Genomic DNA, 23,401 nt, shown 5'->3' with positions numbered 1-23,401 from the left:
TTTATTTTAATGTGCAAATTCCAGATTCTCAAGTAGCTGAACATTCATTTGTCTGGAAGACTGAATTTATGTGGGCACTAATTTGTTATGGATAATGAATGCACTATGCAAGAAAAACACACATTTCTTCTATATAAGCCAGATTATTTTTAAATTTAGAAACATGATTGATTACTTAAGTATGACAATTACCATGTTTTAAAATAGGGTCATTTTGTAGTTACTTATACTGAGTCTTAAGAATTATTAATATTTAATTTGTTTTTATCAGGAAAATCTACACAGACAAAAAGAACATATACTGATAGATTTCATACAAGTACAGAAATATTAAAGACAAACATTTGGGTTTAAAATGAAGCAATTCTTCATCCCAGTTGAATTATCACTCTTTTGCTGTGTTCACAAACAAGCTTCTTGTACAAATTATGATCTACATATGGGAGTTTTAATAATGCTGATGACTTGGTATAAACTCAGTAGGATAATGGTATATGCTCATTTTTCTTTTTAAAAAAGGGAAAAATAAAAAAGAAACAATAAAACCAATGTTCAAAAATCTCTTATTCTTCTATTGTTCAAATATATATTTCACAGGAAAAACAAAGGCAGAAGTAGCAGTTCAAGTCTAGTTCCTAACAAGACAATGCAATTCTCACCGAATCCCTTAGACTTCCTGTATAACATAGATGGTTATTTGGTCAGCAGTTACACATGCTGTCATCTCTATGCTATGGATTTTACTTAACCCTTAAAAGAAGGGGACAATGTTGGCCTCTTAGAGTTGTTCAGCTACAATATGTCTTACTTTATTGTTGTTTTGTAGGCTGATATAGATATAGATGATATAGATGATAGATACAGATACAGATATAGATATAGATATAGATATAGATATAGATATAGATATAGATATAGATAAATATGAAATTGTAAGAAATTATCAAATTTGTTTGTCCTATTCCTATTGATCTCTGGTCCCCACATCATTGTAGTGAGTTAAAAGGCTGCAATGTGTGGCATGACTTCTATTTGCTCTGTGGTTTGGGAGATTGACTGGCATCGCTGTGTATATTTTTGCAGTTTATTTTCACAATTCATAATGAGTCACTTGTTTCCTAATTAACATGATGTTCTCAGACATTCTGTGAGCTCTCTTGCATTTGTCTACACATAACAAATGTTCATTTATGATCTGATATTGTTTTAATTAGATCTTTTTCTGAGGGTGTTCTGCCACCCTTCCTTTCTTACTCCACTCCCAGATCTTAAAATGGATTTTAGCTATGAAGGGCAAATTCGAATTGCAGTGGCAATTTCTGACTGATTAATGAGGTTTCATGGAGGACAAAAGGCTCAATCACAAGGAGTTAAGCTGTTTGAAAGTAGGGATGCCAGAGAGAGAAGGCTACTTTGCAAGGGAGTGAAGCATTTCTGAGTGCTGAGATGAGGAGCAGTCTCAGCATTATCCTGTAGCCATCCTGGAATGAGAGCACTAGGGAGCCATGTTTCACAGCAGATGTAGACTGGAGGATGGACCCAAGGGTGGCCTGGAGTGCGCCGTACCACTGCTCTTGGGACTGGTGCTGGTGTAAAGGATTCTGCTTGTGATGAATCTTTGCACACTCCATGTAGAGTCACATATTGTAGTGGGACTCAGCACATTGAATTGTTTATTACTTGTGGGTTTTTTGTTGTTGTTGTTTTGTTTTGTTTTATGTTTTACATACATTTACACATTACATACATACATACATTTACATACATACATTTATGTTTTACATACATACAAATGTGTTTAATTCACCTCAAGGCATACCATGAAAATTCCCCAAGAGCTAGCAAACTGATTAGTCACCCTAGACTTATAAAGAGTTTATCTTGCTTGTTTGTTGTGCTTGGTTTTTTGGTTTGGTTGGTTGGTTTGGTTTGGGTTTGGTTGGGGTCTTTTTTGGTAGTATATTTTCTACAGAAACACAAGAAGGGTTATTCTGTACCTTCTATTTCCATGCTATCTCACATTTTCTGGCTTTTCTTTAATCCATATCTCTACTCAGTTCAAATTAACTTTGAAGTAATTTTTGTCTTTTTACTGAAAGTTAATGTGCTCACTCCAAATTCCCTGTAGTAGCAATAGACATTTTGTCTTTGAAAAGAATACACACATAGAATTTTTATACGATTCTACTTAGACAGACTGTAGGCTGTTCTTCAAATTTCTATAAATGTCATGGACATATGCAACCCTTGGCACTACTGAAAGCTTTGCTATTAACTACTGTGGAATTTGAACTAGGTTTTCAGTTGATAGTTTTATTAACTTTCTACTTTCAAGGTCTTTTACAACATGAAAACTAGTAATTCAGACTTTCAGCTAAATTGCCTGTTGTTCCACTTTTCCTCCTATTCTAACAATTTGGATCAAAGATTCTGTTCCTACAAACAATTATTTAATTAGCCTCTAAAATATTTAAGATTCTTCGTAAGTATTTTTATTAGATGGGTCACTGAAATGGCAGAGTAGATCAGTTGATTTATCAACTGAAAAAAACCCAGATAAATTGGAAGGCTGTGCTTTGCAGCTACACTGTAACGAGAAAAGCACACTGCTACTTTACTATATTACTTACAATCTCTTGAGTTCCTTCTCAGCAGCAGCTATGTGTTTCCTGCAAGCAGTGTTGCTCTTGGGATATGGCAAACAGATTTTCATACAACTGCATATGCTGCCTGGGACTTGAACCCAGCTGGAAATGTTTCTGAGTCCCTAAATTACAGAGAATAGCTTTTGTACTTCCATAGTTTCTGTACATGGATTATTGTCCTCATCAAAGGGCATTCATTTCCCACCTCCCCTCAATGTTATCTAATTTTCATTAGCATATGATTTACAGAGGAAAGGAGATTTTTAATGAACTAAAATCAATTTTATTTTTATTTTCTGACTTGTTGCATTTATCTTAATAAATACAGTGAATTAGTTTTCATCAGGTCTGCGAAATAAACAATTCTTGCATATAGTAAAAACGGCAGTGTTCAGTGAGGGGCAAACTTAATCAAATAAATAGCACTGAAGGACCTCTACCCCATATATTAACTTTTCAATTTTGAACTTAAGAAGGCAATGAGGCAATTTTTATTTTACTAATCTATGAATAATAGGAGAAAGATCTACTTGAAAATTTGCATAACAAAAATAGTTAAATAAGATCTATGGATCAGCATATCTTGAAAACCACACATGTCCTTAAGTACCAGTTAATTATAAAAACCATGATATACTAAAAGAAAAGGAGAGCAGTAATTGATTTTGTAAATGACCTTGTATAGAAATACATATGAATTCTTGATGGATGAGACAAGTATAGATACATCAATGTACTGCAGGTACAACAGAAGTGCTCAGAGGGTAGGCTTGAATGTAAGCTCAGAGACCATTTGGAGAAGTTTGCATAGCCAATGTCACCTTTGCTGAAACTCCAGAATAACTACCAGCAAAAATGGAAGATTTACCTAAAGAAGAAAGAGCTTTATCCACCACATTATACCCCTAGCAACTCCTTCACTATAGGATATTATCTCTACAGGGAAGTAGATAAGGGAGTTTGGATGAAAAAAATGCATTTTCCTAGCTGCACAGTCCAGCCAATCATGCTACTGAAGATGCATTCAGCTTGCATACAGAAACTGTGACATCCCACTGCCTTTCTTTTCCTAAGTTTGAAAATTTTTTTAAAAATTCTTTCTCTTTCAAAAAGCAAAACAAGTATTTACCTCACATTCAGTATGGAAAGCTAAACAAAATTTTCTCGGTTTGGAGTGAGTTTTGTTATGGAACAGCTGACACTTGCCAACACCTTTCTGTTTCCCTTCTACCTGTTTTTAGGATGTCTTGAAACCTTATGTGTTTCTGCAAACAAAGGACTTTGGTTTAAACTAACTCATTTGGATTGAGGGATTTTCAGTATCAAATTTTGGAAGTGGAATTTTGCTGCATAAAACATCTGAAACACTAACTAGGATTACTGTTACAAAATTTAGATGTTGCATTTTACTTGCTAGAAACAGTCGTTTACCTAAATTTGTTTTTATACTGCCTAGTCCTCATAAACAATTCAAGCCTAAATTCTGTAAAAGATTTCTTGCACTTTAAATAAGTTAACATATCACTTTTATTAGCTTACTATATGAAAAAAGATGGTGATGTTTATTTTCATTTTCCATTCATGAAAGACTTTTTTTGAAGGAGAGGCTTTCAAAGTCTGGCAAAAATAGGAATAGAGTATCAAAAGCCTTGTTTATGATATTCAGGAATACCACTTTCTTTATTTCATGCAATCACAGAAACTCTTCCTTGAAATCCATTCAGCCTATCAGGTAAAATTTCTATCCAGGTTATTCATCAATAGATGTGTTTCCTTATACATTTTATTATTTTGTAAATGAATTAGTTATTTCTTTCACCAGTAATGTTGAGATCTTGTAACCAAAGCAATTTTTTTCATCCACATAGGTGTGAGTTCTTTATTACATAGTTATGGCAGACTATTTTGAGTAATAACTAATTTACTTGATTTTTTCTTTAATAAATGTAGACTTAAAATTTCACTTTCCATTTACAAATAAATAAATGTCTAAACGTAGCATCTGAGCTTGGATGATATTTAAACAAATATTCAATTACAATACACTTGAGGTAATAGGATTAAAATTAAATTTTAATTTTTATGTATCAAGAACTTAAACCGCAGAATACCTATTAGTATTTTTAGAAAGCTGTAGCCTTTGTTCATTTTACAATAAGATTTAACTGAAAAGAACTTAAACTAAAAGAAAAGAAGCACTGAAGAAGCTACATTTTTTTCTCTTTTGTTCTAAAATAAATGGTGAAATACAACTTTCATTTAAAATATTGTAATACAACTTTCAACTGTAAATCACAAAGAATACACACTATTTTTTAACATAAAAGAGACGGTTCGAGCTTTTAAACTTCTTTTAAAAAATAGTAAAAAAGTGCAGTCACTTTTTCATAAGACCTATTTACTGTAACTCTTGAGTCTCATATAGTACTACTCTTCTCACTTTCTGGCTAGAAATAAACCTGACAGAAATCACCCTATAAATATTTTCCCTTCTCAGATATTTGCATTAGGATGATACACATTTTTCTTCTGAATATACAACCTTTTCTTTCTTGCCTCTCTAGAAGGCAAGTGACAGTGAGCAGCCCACACTTCTATCTGTTTTGGAATCTCAAACCAGGAGAGAACATCCCCACCACATGCAATGGGCAAGCAGGAGATAAAGCCATGAACTAACAAGGAAAGTTTTGCAACAACAAAAAAGTGATTATGTACTAATAACTGTGTCTTATTAGAGAGAAAAGGGATGAAACTAGAAGGTGTAAAAGGAAAATAAAGGCTAATAAACTTGGGAGTGATGTGATAGGTTTTCCTTTGCCAAATCACTGATAGAAGGTTAATTTCTATCAATTTTTTAAGGAGTTCTTCAATATGCTGCCTGCCTTGGAAGCTGCTGCTTTGATGACCACCATGTTCTCAGTCTGATTTCCTGGAAAAGCAGAGGCATGTGTGAGAATCTGGTGTCAACCAGGGTATGTGGAACAGTCCCATTCAGATATTTCATTTTAGAGCACAAACTGGAACAGTTCAGACTAATTTTAAAGCCAGAAAACAGGGAAATCTCTTGCATCAGCTAAAAGTTGTTTCTTTTTGCTCTTTCACTCTAATAGAGAATGAATAGAATTTGCATAAAACTGGAGCTATGAAAACATCACCACAAAAAAACAACCAGAGAATTCTCCTGTGGAAGTAAATTATACCAATATTATTCTTACCTTAACCTTTATCTTGTTCTGATGTTTCTGAATTCAGGAATTTTAAGAGGAGTTACATAACATCCTCTTTTAAGAAAAAAAAATTGCATCCCTTTGGATGTATATGTCTGAAGATCAAATTCTGCTTTTGGTACATCAGCAAGGGTCTGATCCATCCTTCTGTAAATTAAAGTTGGTCTCAACTCAAAAAAAAAAAAAGTACCAATTCAATCATGCTTCTAAATATTGTCTTGTGGAGATAAAGACTGCCTAATTTCCCACTTTTCCAAGAACTTTCATATCTAGAATACTGCATCCAGTTTTGGGCCACTCTGTAAAAGAAAGACAGTGACCAACACAAGAAAATACAAAGAGGTCACCAAGATGGTGGGGCTGAAGCACTTGCTCTTTAACAAGTCTGAAGGAGCTGGGCTTATTCAGTTTGGAACAGAGCTGGCCTTGGAGGGGTCTACCAGCAGATCTCAGTGTCAGGGAAGTCCTTGAGGAGACATAGCCAGGCTCTGCAAAGCAATGCAAGCTGGAAAGATGAGAAGAAAGAAGTATAAATGGAAATAAGAGTGGTTCATCTGAATATAAGGAGAAGTTTTCCACCACAAGGACAGAGAGGCGGTGGTACAAGCTGAGAGAGGTTGTTCACTTTGCATCCTTGGATGATTTCAAGACCCAACTGAATGAAGACCAAAGCATCTTGGTCTGCCCTCTTTGGAGCTGACCTGCCATGAGCACAAGATTGGACTGCAGACTGTCAAAAGCCCTTTTTCTATCTGAACAATACCACTGTATGAAATTTGCATTTTATACAGAGCTATTTAGCTCACCAGATTAGGTAGTTACCTAATTTCATGTTATTTCATGTGGTAGAAAATCCAGGCAGACATCAGTTACAGGAAATTATTTTAAAGTTGCACAACCAATAAATATGAAGTCTATACTCTCAAAAAGCCCCTGTGGAATCCCATAAAAATACATGAAAACCAAGGTAAAAGCCAATTATGTATGTCTGCCAAATTCATTAAAATTAACTAATGTGACTGTTGACTTCTAAAATTGCTTGTGTCAGGTGGCAATGATGAACCTGATAAGATACTACTTGCAGAATGTCATTAAATGGTTTGCAGCTCATTTCTATCAGTATAAAATATAGGATTAAGACAATAATAATGTTCATATGAATTTGAAAGAATTAATTGGAAATCTTCTTTAGAAACCCCACTTTTTTAGTGTTAGTATATGTGAATAAAAGGATAAAAATAACTTTCATTCTGAGGACTTTAAATAGGAAAAATACTCCTGCTATAATAAACAAATAACAATAATTAGTATAATGACAATGTATAATACTGAGCTTTGGTTCTTCTCATCCTGTCAAAGCAGAAGTAATTATTTTTCCTCACAAAACTGCTAATAAAGGAGTTGTCCTGCATATTAGGGATGTTTAATGCTTCAATTTTTGTGTGAGGCTGTGGATTTTATAGAATTTTAAAAGCATTGCAAAAGACAGAAATATATCTCATTTGCTAAGACCTCTTCTCTACTTGTCTCTGCAACACTTGAGATATGAATTTGGATTCAGGTTTGAACACATGAGACAAGATCTAGATCTATTGACAGCCTCTTTCTCTTTTTCCTTCTAGTCACGTAAGGTAGCAAGGTATAAGCATTTTTATGGCACTTTACTAGGGGGTTTTGCAAGTCAGGAAGGTAAAACAACATTTAGAAACATATATTTTGCAAATACTTCTCAAAACTTGAAATGTAAATGAATGTAATACAAAACCAGAAACATATATGAATATGAATAGTATATGAAGTTCTTCTGAAACTTGTGCCTGCATGAACTGTATAATGAAAACCTTACACAAGACTTTAGGTCTCTCGATGGTTTTTCATTAACAATTTCAAATCATCAGTTTTCTGAGTTTTCTGTACCGAAAATAATCATGAAAAATATGGGAGTCTTCCAAAATTACCTCTAGCTCAGGAATTGCTACATCTGGCTATCACCCAAATACAAGAATTCCATATAAGATGGTGATAGTTATATCATATGTGGAAAAGCATGGCCAAGATTCAGTGCTTGTCACTTAGAACATTTGCATTCACTACTCACAAAGTATGTTTGGCTAAAATTATGAGGCTTTCTCCTGCTCTTTTCTTAGGAAAGGATGGGTGTCTGTGCAGTATCTGCCCCAAATTCCATCTGCTTGTATCCATCCCCAACGTGAATGAGTGACTGCCTTGTAGCTAACCTCAGCCTGGCTGACAGGAAACAGCAGTGCAATGGGCACCATCACAGACAGGTTTGAGACTGGACTTCCATATTCAAAGAAAACATATTATGGCCTTGATGGAATTTTTAGAGCTATTTTTAACCAAAAATGAAGGTTGTTTGGACCTTAATGGTTTGACAGGCTTGACTCGTTGTTTTCATGAAAAGCAGGGTGCGTCCCCAGCTCAGACCAGAAGTGGGAGTGAGGCCCTACCACACTTAATTTTGTATTAGTTAATCCTTCAGCAGTGGGAGGTGGCACCCTTAGTGGAATGGCTCTGTGTGTAGTTCACTCCTGTTCTCGTCAGGGTTTCTGACGTTGTATCAGTGCAAGAATTCACCTGCTTCAAAAAGTTAGGCATGCTTTGTGGCTTATTGTGATTGCAGAGCCAGTCTGGTAGCAAGCTGCCTTGGAAAGTAGAAGCTTTATGTCTTGACATTTTGCTTACATCTAGTATATTGGTTTAACTGCAAAACAGAATGGAATGAAATAAACCAAAACAGAATCTTTTCCACTGTGTTGACCAATTAAGCACTGAATATACAATCTGTAGATATGGTACAGGGAAGAGAGGGTGGCAAGGAGAGAATTGAACTGCATCTTCTGCAGTGATTTGTCAGTGGCAAGGCTTCACTGTAATGCCAGACTGAGCCTACATAACTATCTTAGGATGAAATTTTTTCTTCTTTAGGTCACACAGGGACGTATAAAAGGTTTCTTGTGTGGGGACAGATTTATAGGAGATCTGAAACCTGCATACTGCAATTTGTTACAACAGTATTTCTATTTTCCCTATTGTGTGTCAACAGAAGGCAGTGAAACACTATTGATATGTTACATTTTAGATTCTCATTAGCCTGGAGTAAGCTGTAAACATATATATCACAATTTAATCTATCAAATTATGTACTAAGTATTAATAATAACTATACTAATATCTGAATAATTCAGAACTATAGTCTAATAGCACTTCATACATTACTCACAAGAATTTTTTAAAAAATTATACTAACATAAAGTCTTAATTTTGAAGTGCTTTAACCTTTGTAAACTTACAGAGCAGTAAAATATAAGATTCTACTACAAAATTAAAATAAGACAATCTGGAAGAACATAAAATTGAAGTCAAAGTGAATGGGTTCAAGATGAAAAGCCTGGAATATTTTAGTTATTTAGTTATTTACTGATGAGTTATTATTAGTTATTTAGTTATTAATTATTATTATAGTTATTGTTTAATTATTTAGTTATTAATAAAATATTTCATTATTTAGTTATTTCTGTTGCAGACATGTAAGAAGGAAAGGGGAGAATCACTACTCATTTCAGGCCTTGAAAACATGAATTTTCTCAGAACACGGGTATGCTTATTGTCAACAAGATATATAAGTTATATAAGCCCCAAAACTCCTAAACCCAATTTAAACTAGTGTGTTTTTAACACTGCTACCTGTGATTCTCCAGTCTGTGTTGCTCTCCCCACCTTAAAAAGAAAGATGTTACTCATGTGAGATGATTCAGCTGCTAGGAAAGCAGGTGCCAAACTGCTATACTTTGCATCCAGCAGGCAAAGCATTTTCTCTAAGATTGAAATTTGAGTCCTTAATGTATGAAACAGACTGCAAAGGAAACCTTTTCTGATGAGGATAATTACATCTGAAATAGATTTGATGGAATTTTTCACCTTTAGTATTTTTAATCCTATAATCAAGGAAAAGCTATTCAGGTGACTTACCTACCCAGTGCAGGCTTGAATGGCCCCAAGTCAGAGAATCAATAACTGTACATGGAAAGCCTAATTAAGTCACTGGTGAATAGTAAGTAAAGTTTAGTATTAGATCTTAACATGATCTTTGCATTAAAATGGAAAAAATATCATTTCTACAGGAACTTATATGTAATTAAGAAAACCCAACCGAAAGTATTAGATATAATCTCAAAAATCCTTTTAAAACTCACTAGATTAGGAATCAGCATGAATAAACAGTAAACTTTTAAATTCTAGATCCCTTCAGCTCTTCAAAGTTAAGCAGGTAGCATGAAAGAGCAAGTTATCTTAAAATCAGGACTACCAGGCAGAATGTCTTTTAGAAAATTATTTTTCTCCAATTGGATTGGTGAAACAATACATGTTCAAGTAGTCAAAACTTCTTTATTAATATTTAAATGCAGGCCCTTTTTTTCATGGTAAAAACTCAGTGTATGTGATTTAAAGCTTTTTGGTTCTCAAAAAATCATGTTAAAGACAGAAATGCAAACAATAAGAGTAAAATCTATAATGGTCAATTTTATGCCCCAAAAATCATATTGAAATCATGAAATGATCAAGAGCCTGAACGTCACAATACTCACTGGTAGTAAGACTAGGAATAATGCTACATTATCCTTTTCCGAGCCACAGTTGTTTTTCTTGTGATTTGTTTGTTTGTTTGTTTGTTTAGCATCGAAAGGGTTCTTGTGGGTAGTTTTAGCTGGCTATATGTTGAAAAACCAGCCTTGTTTGATAGGGTGAACTGTCCCCATGGAACATGAACTGGCAGAAGGCCAGTAAGGAAAATTCAAAATCAGTTGCAGCACAGCAGCAACCTAAAGTATCAATTTTCAAAATAATTGAGTCATTATTTAATACACGAACTACTCAATAATACAGTATTTTTTTTTTTCTTGAATAAACTGTAATAACCACTGGAAGTGAAGTCAGCAAACAATTTTTTTAACCCATAGTTTTGAGTGAGTAGAATTTCTGGCAGGTACCCAAACAGGTCACCATGAGTAGGATAATGTGGCAATCTGTTATCATTAGCTCTGTTGGAAAGGTTCTGAACACACTAGAGAGAATTAAATGACCTGGAAAACTCAGTCTATGGAAAAGTCTATTGTACTCATCTCCTTTATTTCCACCTCTATGCATCACTAGAACTCTGGAACAGCAAGATTTGCAGTGGTGACAAAGATAAAGGTCATTTTTCTGTTTCTCTTTCATCCAGCATGAGCCATTTAAGGACTGTTAAATTCTACACATACAGAAAATTACTATTTTCTGTCAGGTCTTTCTGCTCTCTTGGTGCATTAGTCTATTGAAATCTTCACATTTGGAAGACAGTGCAGGCTTGTGTTTTAAAAATCACTGCTACTTTTGTTCCTAACCATCATTGTTACAACTGTCAGAATTTCATATCATCCAAAATAACAATATACAACCCCCCCATATAGCCCATTTTAGCAACTGCTTTTCCTAACTGGTATAATCTTTTCCAGCAAAACTTGAAAGAAAGAGCATTTCTTAACAGATCTATTAAATCTAATCATTATGCCAAGATCCACATGGTCAAGATAGATACCTTAAAAGGAATGACATAACCTATTCAAAAACATGCATCAGAGACAATTCTATGGTTTATATAAACATCATTTCTGTTCTCCATTTATTTGAGTGGTTAACTTAAAGCCAAAAAATACCACTCTGACATGCAGCAGCTATTCTGATTTAAGAGTTTTGTATGCAAAACTTCTTCCTGGGAAATCCAACTAAAGATAAATCCACAGCAATGAAAGAAAGAAACGGGAATCAGTGGAATCTTAGGCAAAAACAAAAAGAAATCTTTTGCATTGTGGCAGAGATGAATGTATATCTTGATCTCAAAGCTGAGAAAAAATTCAAGGGGCTGTAGGCAGGAAAGCTCAGTGTTTTCCCTAAATCTCTTTTATTTCACACTATTTACTTACTGAGAGGCTGAGGACTACCAAATGTATGTTTTTGACAGTATATTCTTTAGCAGTAAATATGCACTTCCTGCTTAATCATAAAATTATGCCAAATCTTTCTTGTTTATCCAAGTGTAACAAAATGCAGCACAATTTGTATTTCAGTGCAAATTTATGTTATTTTTTCAATGGGAATTTCTATATTTTCATTATTATTTATGACTAATGGGCCACATGGATTTAAGAAACAGACACAAGACTCAGCTCTGCTCTGTTACAACAGAGGATGAATTTAACACCTCACACAAAAGCTGGCAGGCCAGAAGTTGGTTCTGTCACTTGATATTCTATATTAATGTAGAAAGAAGATCTACATAAGTGATCCTGTAATATTTGTCAAAATTTGACTACTGTAAAACTCCAGGCTAAAGACTAACAGAATTCTGGAATAGTTTACACAATTATTTAGCAATTACTTAACAATTAGGTCTTAAATATATCTTTTCTGTTCTTTAGCAAGTAAGAAAAAATAATAATTTTCATTTATCTTATGGGAAAAAAACTGTCTCCCCTCTTCTCTTCCTCTATCACTTTTTGCTTCTCAAAACCATTAAAGACACCTCTTAGATTCCAGAAAGCCTTCTTTGCATGCATTCAGAACCAAAATATTTTTTATATAAGAAATATCCTTCAATAAATCCTGTACTCTTATAACACTTGTAAAAAAATCCAAAAAAACCGAAACAGGTTAAAATTCACCTGCCAATCTTTCTTATGTTATTACTGTAATACATTTCCAAGGGCAGGAAAATGCGTTAAACTGTGTTGTATTTAAAATGACACTGTGAATCTACTCATATCAAGTTCATCAGTTCTAATTCAGTTATGTCTTTTGGAGGTCGCTGTCTCTCTCATTCAGTACAATGGCTTTCTGGTTCTCTGATATGATTCTCAATTAGTTGGGTAGGCAGGTAAAACTCTGACATCCAACAATGAACTATATGCTTCCAAATATGTTTGCACAGCCACACATTACACTTTAGCAAGCTCTTTACCTTAACCCATTAATAAACCATAGTTTGAGGTTAAGAATAAAGGCTCAACTCAAAAATTAATTAGAGGTGTTCTGAACTACATGATCATGAGTCATTCAGCTATGAAATGATAAAGCACACCAGTTAGCAGATAACCGCAGACATTTACTCCATCTTATTTCAATCTGTGGCTCTACTCATGATAAATTGAAAGTGAATAACCATCGTTCATCTGTAAAGTGAATATCAAATTCAAATTACTCAAATCTACAGCTGCTGTATCACAGTGGTTTGTATTACAACTGGCTCTTGAAGAAAACACTTTCCATATTTACCTGCTTCATTAACACAGATTTGTGTTTATTCAGTAGTTTGGCAAGGCCCTGAGTTACACAAAGCACTTAACATAAGTTGGAAAAAAACATAACTCCTAAAAGGGGAATTATCTTTGACCTTCATGAGGTTTGCCTTTGTGGAACACACTTGTCATTTCAGAGTCCTGCAAAAAACCCACCATACTCTAGACCTTGACCAAGCCACACTGAAATATGTGAGAGGTTAGACTTGCAGTGTAGACTTTGTGACTTGTCTACAGTGATTTCCATAATCAATTATATACTACTAAATAGAACACAAATTTCAAAAGATAGATTTCAAAACCTATTCAGTGCATTCAGGTTAAGACTATACTGCTGTGACTGTTTTAAAACGCTTACAAGGAGTGGTAAACACTTTCAAAACAGAACCTTCTACAAATCCATGGTGAAAAATATAACAATATCATCCATAAATCTAGATTTGATTTTTTAATCTCTGTTCCATTTGCAACGTTATTCAATTTAAATTGCTCGTGAGAGCATCTGTGTTTGATTTGAACTTTATAAATTAATAAAGGCAAAAAATAAAGACAATAAACATATCCCAAAAGCAGTGTTGTCTAAATATCCAGTACCTCAACTTTCCAATTGGCTGTGCAGAAGTTCTTCAAAGCAGAAATTATCTCCACAGATTAAGTCCTGTATGAATGAAAGCTGATGATGCCCAGGAGCTGCACTGAATCCAGTTGTATTAGGACTGCCTTTTCATAATCTGTGGGGGAAAGAAAAAGCTGTGTGTAGAGCTGTATTTGAAGTGTCAGATGTCTCAAACCATCCTCTACGTGGGCATATGTTCATTTGGCCTTTATGTTTCATTCCTCGTATGTTGCATGACCTGACAGTGTTGATTGGCTGTGTAAATTTAATCTGAGATATCTGTCCTGCCTCAGACTGGATACAGAATTCAGAAGTGTTTGTTTTATGCTGTTTGGTGGAAAAATACCTAATTTCTTACAACAAAACCAAGAAGTTAGGAGAAGCAAGAGAAATTAAGAGTTCTTTTTTATCTGCTACACTTTAAGAAAGGATAGTGCTGGGAAGAATGGAAAAGGTACAGGTTTACACTACTGGCCTCTTATATTCATGTATACTCATCTATAATGGAAGGAATGTAAACTAATTTCTATTGTTTGAATTTAAACCAGCTCATAAGAATTGTTGCAAAATGCTTTCTCATAGGATTTTTTAAGAGTAACCTTTTCCAGATAACATGCAATCAAAACTTTGCTGATTATTTCATTTTCAAAGTACTTATTTGAAATTACGCTAGAGGCATGTGTCTCCATTTAGCTTATTATACTAAAAAAATAGAGCATGACTTTCTTAAAATAATTATTGTTTTAACTATTCAATCATTAAGTTAAATTGACTCCAAAGAAATCACAACACTTTCAATAAGTTTGAACAATTGTTAGCAACCTCAATTAGGAAAGCAAAAAAAAACCCCTAACCTCTTCCCCCACAAAAACCAACTAAACAAAAATACCCCAACACCCCAAACAAAAACCCCTTCAAAAACCCAAAAACAAACAAAGCAACAACAACAACAACAACAACAAAAATCCACTGTTGTGGTGTTACATGGGCATTTAGATTAATTTTCACATAAGGCTAAAACCCAATCTTTTTTTTTTTTTTGTGAAAAAGTGTTTATTGAGTAAACAACACAGTCACATCATTTTAAACCTTTTCCTTTTTTTCATTTTCTTGTGCTCAACCTGAGTTAAGTTTTTAAATGCTTCTTCCCTTGACTTTTTAATTGTTTCATCCCTACTAAAGGAATCATGGGGAATGTCTTCAGGTTCCAATTTACTGTCAACGTCATCTGTTGTCCTGGGAAACCAGCAGCAGCTGAAAGTATATCTAACAGTTTTGGCCCTATTCAAAACAAACCAAAAAAAAAAAAAAAAAAAAAAAAAAAAAAAAAAAAAAAAAAAGCCAACTAACTGTCCTAGTCATACCTGTTTGTGTGATTGGCAGGAAATGTATTAGATGTCCAAATTTCTTCAACCAATAGAACTAACTACCAATTTCAAAGCTAATTCACTTGAGAATTATGAACAATATTCTCTCACTCTATTAGACTTGGAGTTCAAATTAAAAATTTTACCTAGACCTTCTCTTTAGAAAGGCACAGTATTCAGGGACTAGAGAGTAGCTTCGACTTATGTTATAGGTTGACACACTTTGGTTTTTAGTTAAAGTGGAAATAGTTCCCTGTCAGGACCTTGGAATGTTTTGAGACAGGCACCTATCAGTGTTCATTTTTGAATACTGACATATTGTTAGACCATTGAGGAAGCTTGATGCGACTTTGAGGAATACCCATATAAAATTCTGAGGGAGGGCAAGTCGTCCCTTTCCCCCCGGCCACTCGGACAGGTGAGATCGAGCCGGGCCGTTCTCTCAGGACGGCCTAGGCCGGCCGGGCCGGCGCTGCCGCTCGCTTCCCCTCGGGGTGCAGTGGGCTCAGGCCCGGCCGCGCCTCTCGCCCGGCCGGCGGGGGAGCGACGGGAGGCCTGGAGCCAGCCGAGCTGGGAGGGAGCGGCAGGAGCAGGGCCCTGATTACACCGCTGGGCCCGGCTGGGCCGAGCCCACCCTGATTGCCACCGAGGGAAGGACAAAAACTGCCCCACCTTCCCTTCTCCGGTGACTCCTGGGCTGAGAGGGAAGAGGGGGAGAGAGAAAAAGTGCAGCCTCTTCAGAGCGGCTGATCACGCAGACCTGGGCAGATTTAACCCTTTCTTGGCAAGAGGAAGCTTTCAGAACTCTGTGAAGTACAAAGTTGTGTTTCGTGTCAGGGAAATAAAAAGAATCTGTGTAATTGTAATTGTAGAACACGGCTATGGCACAGTTATAAAGATGAGTTCTACTCAACAACCAAGGAAAGCAAGGAAGAAGGTTTTTGAACAAACTTTGCTTGCAATTGCCTATTATAAATCTCAAGCTTTCTGTAATAAGAGTCTTTGAATTATAACTTTAGAAGCATGTTTTGTATTAAAGAATTTTAAACTGTAATTTTGAATGTAAAAAGGCTTTCTCACAGACTGGTGAGAAACATCCTGGATACGGAAGAAAGATTTCAGCTTGCTGATTTATGGTTCCTGAAAAAAGAAAACTGAACATCACAATCAAAGACTGATAGACCTGGAAAATAGAAGCTGGACCCCACCACCTGGAATACATATCCTGGATGTACATCCTGGAGTACTGAAATCTAAAATAGACCACAATAGAATATAGAAATTGAACAGGAACCGAACACCACCATAATAGCTTTACATTTCTAGGTATTAAATAATGACGTTAAAAATTGGAAATAGAAACTGCTGAGAAAAGCTTATGAATATGTATGAATATAGCCAATAAAATCCCAGCAAGTCCAGCAGTCGGTGTGCAGTTGGAATGGAAAATCCTTCCAGTCTACCCAGCGTGCTGTCTTTGCTCACACTTTACCATGCTAATTAATCAATTATTAAATTGAATTGCTTCTTGATATATTGGCCGTGTCAAGCATCTCATTTCTAACAACTCCAACCCTTTCCCTGACAGAGAGAGAGAGGAAGGACAGAGTGATTTACCACTAGAGAGACAGCATGATATGAAGTGAGCGAAAGAACTGATAAAGATTATTAGAAGGAGGGATTGAAGAAGTGGACATTTCTTACTGGACTTCTCTGGATGTAAACCATGGAAACTGGACTAACATATCCCTTCAAATCATGGGAAGATATGCATTTAGGGAGATGTGCAAATTTGTGTGTGGATTTTGAACAAAGGTGTGTGTAATGGACTAAGAGATACTGATCTTATGAGATGCTTGAACAGAGATAGGGATAAGTCCATTTTGCTGGTGAAGAAGTGAGAAGATATCTCTGTTCCTTGAGAAGAAAAATCCTTTGTTCCTTTGAGTTGTGCATCTTTAAAAGGTGACACCTAATATGCAAAAGTCTAGACCCATCACCCATAGGCAGCCTGGGAAACTGGTAATGGGAGGGGTCACAGAAGCAGGTTTTTACCTGGAGGCTGTTTTTTGTGGCAGTTAAAACCCACAAGAAAATAGTGGGGAAATTCCATGGGGACATCAAGAGAGACTCCTTTCTCAAAGTGATGGGAGATTATATTTAAATGGTGAAACTAATTGAAAATCATAGTTTTGTCTCTATGTTGGTTGTGAGAAAGTGAACAGTTTGTGGGGAAGAGAGAAGGGTTTTGAAAAGTTCAAATTTTTTTAATTTCAATTTTTTTTCCTTTTTCTCCCCTTCCTTTATTGTGTGTTAATAAAACTAGCTTTTCAACTTTTAAGTTGGGTCTGTTTTGCCTTTTTCCTCCCAAAAGTCTATCTCACAGAAAGAAAAAAGAGTAAGCACAAAATCCATCACAAATTTGGTACATTGGTCAGAAGTTAAAATTGGCAAACGTGAAACTACTAAAACTTTTATTTCATATTTTCAAACAAACAAACATATAGGGGAGAAAATCTGCTGCTGTTCTTATTATATTTTGAAGCCCAGCCTAGAGGACGAGAATTTACCTAAGTGATATTAAAGCTCTGCCCTGTGCTGCTTGAATGATTCAAAGCTGCATCTGCAGACCAGGAACCATTTAAATCTGTGATGCAAAGGAACACAATCTGCTCATCCTTCTTTTAGAGTTGGTCCGCCTTGCAGAAAACAGTGAAATTTTATGAAGATTATGAAGACAAAGATTAAAGAAATCTAGTCATGAAGTCATCATATAAGAAGAAAGAATTAGATCTTTCCCTTCCTTTACAGTATTTGTATGGTTTTTAATTGTTAATTATAATAATGCTTAATGCTAGCAAATACTCATGTGAATACCAAGTATCCTACAAATATACTTTTCTCTGGTCTATTTGTTTACCAAGCAGTAAAAGCTCAGGATCTAATAAACCCTAAAAGATGAATTTCATAGTACAACTTTGACACTTTTAGTAAGGAATGTCATCCCTTCCTCCTGTGTTTTAAGCACGTGTTTTTTAACAACTATTTAGAGACACATGCTAAAATATGGGAAACTTTACTCATCCTTGGAAGCTGAAGGCTCAGTTTCCACCTCTGACAGAAGCACTTCCACACAAGCACACTTTATTTCATTTGACTATACCATGAGCTTCTCCAATCAGCATCCTGATATTGAAGACCTCAGCCCTGAAGCATTTACCTAAAAGTTAGAAAGACCCCTAGATAGTTCTCTGAGTGGAATGGAACCTGTAGTCCAGTGAATAAGATATTGCTACAGCTACCAGCATGCCCTAAACTTGGTACAAACTTTCAAGGCCATAAGATAGCTATTTTCACTTTGTCTGAACTTCTCTTACTGTGGTAAACTTTGTTATAGTTGCAAACAGGATTTCTGAAGTTACCAAGAAACCAGGTCTATTTAATTTTGCTTTTGTTTGTCTTTCTATGGTAAAATTTTCATATATGTGGTAGGAGCAAGTAGATTTTCTCTATAGAATCTAATATTTATTACTCTAACATGGCAATGTAGCATGGAGGAATATGGTTGTGGTATGACAAAACAGACCTTGTACTGTGGGACACAGGAGGCAGTGCAGAGAGGGGAAGACACATAATCATAAGAAATAGGATGAAAATCATAAGAAATAGGATATAAGCTAATGTTCCAGAGCCAATGGCTATAAGCACGGGACTAATGACCAGCTAAGGCAGTACAGAACTGGCAAAAAAACACTTTTAAAGGCATCAAAGAGAACAATGAACAGGTATCTGACATATGTAAAATATTCCATGGTTAGTAACTACAGAAGAAGCATGCATATGAATAATAGTGACAAATAGCAAGTTGTGAGAAAGTTGGCAAATGTAGAAAAAGCCCTTATGTAAGTCTAAGGTCGGGCACATGAGTACTTGTGAAGGACTAAAGATACATTAAACAGCTGCAGCCTCTCCCCATGCTGAAACCAACATTTAGATCTATGTGTTGGGAAATCAAACTTGATAGGATAAAAGTGCTATCAAGATTGTGTGTATGGAAATTTCATCTTCTTCCGTGATGGTATAATTTTTGTTATTTCCATTTTTTTTTTATTTTCCTGTAATAATAGGTACTGAACTAAAAAAAAAATTTCAAGAGATGGTTAGGATGTAAATTACACTAACAACAAACTATTCAATCTACATAAAAGATGTATTTCTTCTTTTTTGGCCATAAAATTCTGCTTTTTCACAACATATTTTGAAACCAATTCCTAGATATTATTAACCCGGTCAATCATTTGCTTGCAAAGCTTATGGCTACACCTGGGAAAGAAAGATATTGCTCTCAAGAATCATGCCATTCTGTGGTGTTTCATTTTATATGTTTTTTTGTTTATAATGGAAATTAAAAGCAAACATACAAACTGCCTTTTGACAATAATAATGACAAATCACTCCTCTTAATACAGTTCAAAATTAAATTTTCTGTTTCCTTAAGTTTCCTTCTCTTCTGTAAGTTACAGAGGTATATATCCATGACCTGTTTGAAAATGTGTGTATAAGTGATGATTCTATGATCACCCAGATCCATATGCCAATGATTTTTTCTTTTATTTTTATAATGATTTAACATTAATTAACAGGAATAATTCATCTGAATTTTTTACTACTAATGGTCACAGATTTAATTTTTAAAAACTTATTTTAAAAGTGAATATAAATCTATTACTTTCAGCTTTGAAGTGAATTTCAAAAATATAATTGCAAAAGAGATGTTGCACAGTAGCATGATGCATTAAAAGGAAAAGAATCACAATTTATTCAAACATTTTATTAGATATAAACATCTGCAGATCACTGAATTCCACAGAAGGTGGGCTAGCCATTACGTTTCAGTAACTGAAAGAAACAATAAATCACAGCTTTTTCTTTTACAGCCCATTACCCACAGAGGTCTAAAACCTTTCCATTTGCAAGCATCAGAGTACTCCAGCTGCAGAGTCTTTAACTTTCCAACTTTCTGTGACTAATAGATGCTATACTGTAGAATGAACAGGAAATCAGAGTGAAGTGTAAAATCAGTATCCTCAGAAAGGCTGTGCAGGAGGGATGTGAAGAATAGCTCACTGAAGGGCTATGCTGTCTCCCAGTGATCCTCAGACAAGACGGATTACATTCTCATTAATGACCATTTAAGAAACAGTGTTTTTTTATATGTTAGAAAGGAGAAGCAGTTATAAAGCTAATGAATATTGTGGAAGAGCAAGGTAGGAGAGGCAAATAGAGAGATAATAGATTCTGCAACAAATTTGACTGAGACCTGCTGCAGTTGGAGAAAAAATAGCTTGAGAGTTGTATAGATCTTTCTCCTGCTTTTGACCTCACACGGGAAAATTATGGCCTTTTAAAATGTCTTTCTGTGTTGAAGGGTAAATCCTTTATTTTTCATTAAAATATCCTGTCAATTGACTTGCCCTTCAGCATTTATCAAACAAATCTACTATTTCTGATATAGTGTAGTTCAGAAAAAATAGTCACTTTCTTCTCATGCATCTATTCAATAACTCCGCCTTTTTTCTTGAAGTGGCCAAATCAGGTCTTTCTCCCACTTAGTTTAGCCTTTTTTCTGCTGTGTCAAATGGGCCCACAGTTCCTAGCCACTTTGAGAGCGTGTCACGGCACCACTGGCTGCAGGGAAGAAGGAAGCTTTTCTAAAAAACACAATACCTCCCACACTGAACTAAAGGAATCTCCAGGCAGCCTCAGACACATGAAGCAGGTTTCACTATCTGTGTCTTTATTACAGGCAAGAGGTTCCTGCTGTGCAAGCAGACTACCTGGTGACTGCAAGGCAGACAGCACCATCCTCAGCAAACACAGTTTCCATTAAAATCAAAGACTACTGTGTTCTTAAACGTCCTCTGGGAGGCCTTGTACTGTGGGTTACACTGAAGAATAAGTTTGCTATATAAAACCCCAAGTATTTCTACTATGTATGTGGGTTTCAATCCTGCTTTTGAATTCTTAGTGCAATGTTTTCCATTTCAAGTCTTTCTGTTCTGCTTTTTTCTTCCATCTATTTCTGGTACTGTACAGTCTTGACAGGTGAAGATTACGGAGAGTGTAGATATACCAGGATATCTAATGGCAAGAAATTCTTTCTCAGACTCCTTATCACGTGTATTGGCCATTACTGGTCCTATTTCAGCCCAAACCTTTTTAAAATACAATTTTAAATAGAGCTTAAGCATATAAAACTCCACGACTTAGCTATTTCTCATAATATCCTTTAATGTCTGCTTTGAATTTACCCATAGAGAAATCAAACAGGAAAGGGTTTCTACTGGTTTATTTGGAAGTGTGAAAGCATTTTTCTCCTGTGTGATGGGCAACGGTCTGGTCAGCCCAAGGGAAGCTGTGTCTAATTCTTAACTTAAATTTTGAAGAAAAATAGTCCACTTAAGAAACAAAAGTCAGATTCTGAAGTGATGAGAAATTATTTGTTCTCACAAGGAAAGGATAAGTACCACACAGTGAGTGGCATGTCCTCGTCCCTGTCTTTCACAGGCTTCTCCAGTACGAAAATTTTCAGAAAGCCTGTGAATCTTGGAATTCCTTTTAAATATATGCACATAGTCTGTAGCTCAGTAATTTCAAAATGGTACTTTCATAATACATTTTTAATCTGGTAGAAGGAAGTGGAGATTGTTATTCAAGTCCTTAAATATGTAGCAACACGTCCACCTTTACATTTAAATGATATATTGATATTCACAAGTAATTTTGTACTGCCTGCTTACACGTACCTTCCATCTAAAAACTTCATAAACACTAAGATGTGATCGCAGAATAATCCTTCTTCCCTCACATGCATTATAATAAGAATAATAATGGTAATATCTGTAACATCAAGAACTGGTGCTATCTGCAGTGTACCACAATTTTTTCAGAATAGAAGTAAATGTCCATTTTTCAGAAGCAAAACCACAGAGACATGAATTAGTAAGTCAAAGCTAACCAAGAGCTGATGCCAATAAATACGAGGTTTTTCATGGTCATTTCCAGTAAACTAAAGTGTTCAGTATTGGAGGAACTCAGTTGCTTAGATGCAGATTTTGAAAAAAACAAAATTATATGGCAGGATATAATTTTAAGCTGTTTCTTAGATGAAACTTTGAGGATCCAAACTCAGCTCCAAAAGAAGATCATTTGCAAGTGTTTCCAAGTGGCATAATACTTGGCTTCTTTTTCCTGTTTCTCTAGCATCAGGAGATGTAGAAGGTGAACAACACAGTTCTGCATGATTTACTTCAGGATTTTACTCTGAGTCATAACTAACATTATAACTTTGTGATGCAAGCAACCAAAAAGTTTAGAAAGAGGAAAGGTACTAACAAAATTCTTGCTGGTATGGGAGCTATGAGACTGGGAATTGGGTTCTGGAACAAGAAACACACTGAAAAATTGCAGCTGGCCTCTTTAAAAGTACAGGTGAAGAACCTAGAAAGTTGTCATCTGCTGAGATATCATCAGCTAATGCAAAACCCAAGAAAATGCAGCTTACTCTCTGAAAAAGTGAAAGCAGTCCTGGAAAATAACATTGGGCTGAAAGAACAGAAGCATCACCACTTTCTTGGAGGTCTGGGTGAAAAACAGACATTAACAGCATCTACTGGCTGCTCAAAATGTTCTGTGCTATGCCCTCTTATACCTCTACAATACAGAAAACTTAATTTTTACTCAAAATAGAGCTTCTCTCTCCCTGAGACTTTCCCATGCTGCACGTTTTCACTTTTCTAAACAAGCTGAAATCTACACAAAGTTTCTACAAGATCTTAGACTCTCACTGGGGACACCTAGGTACTCCCAGACTCAACATCAAATGATGATCATTTTTGAAATCAGGCTCTGTTACCTTGGTCCCTGCTTTGGGCCCACTATTGGAGTAGTTCCAGTTTGTCCTTAACAGCTCTGTGATGGCTGGTCTCTCTTGGGGACTGGTTTGTCCTACACTTCAACAGGATTTGGCCTATTCTGAAATCAAATTCACTCGAAACTGGTATTTTACATCCATATAAGTCATCTATTTTAAGTGTGTCTTCTGTGACATTGGTGAGAAGCTGCTTCACTAATAAAACTAAAAACTCACAGTAACCTGTACTAGTTATTGGGGTTTTTTTAATATTGATTG

The 23,401-nt window shown here is 35.4% G+C and overlaps 1 protein-coding gene across 6 annotated transcripts in view; it reads right to left on the bottom strand.

Annotated features, from left to right (window-relative positions):
• Nucleotides 1–23,401, bottom strand: part of CNTN5 (contactin 5) — a 605,427-nt gene that overhangs the window by 404,874 nt on the left and 177,152 nt on the right. For 5 of the 6 annotated variants that reach the window (XM_063394532.1, XM_063394528.1, XM_063394530.1 and 2 more), the window contains one exon: nucleotides 13,822–13,958. The exons of the other annotated variant lie outside the window; for it this stretch is intronic. The gene's annotated coding sequence lies outside the window, so the exon portion shown is untranslated. The remainder of the gene's footprint in view (nucleotides 1–13,821; nucleotides 13,959–23,401) is intronic. 6 annotated transcript variants of the gene reach the window in all.

Source organism: Prinia subflava, chromosome 3 (genome assembly GCF_021018805.1).
Source record: "Prinia subflava isolate CZ2003 ecotype Zambia chromosome 3, Cam_Psub_1.2, whole genome shotgun sequence".
NCBI classification, from domain to species: domain Eukaryota; kingdom Metazoa; phylum Chordata; class Aves; order Passeriformes; family Cisticolidae; genus Prinia; species Prinia subflava.
This window is presented reverse-complemented; position numbering and strand designations above follow the sequence as displayed.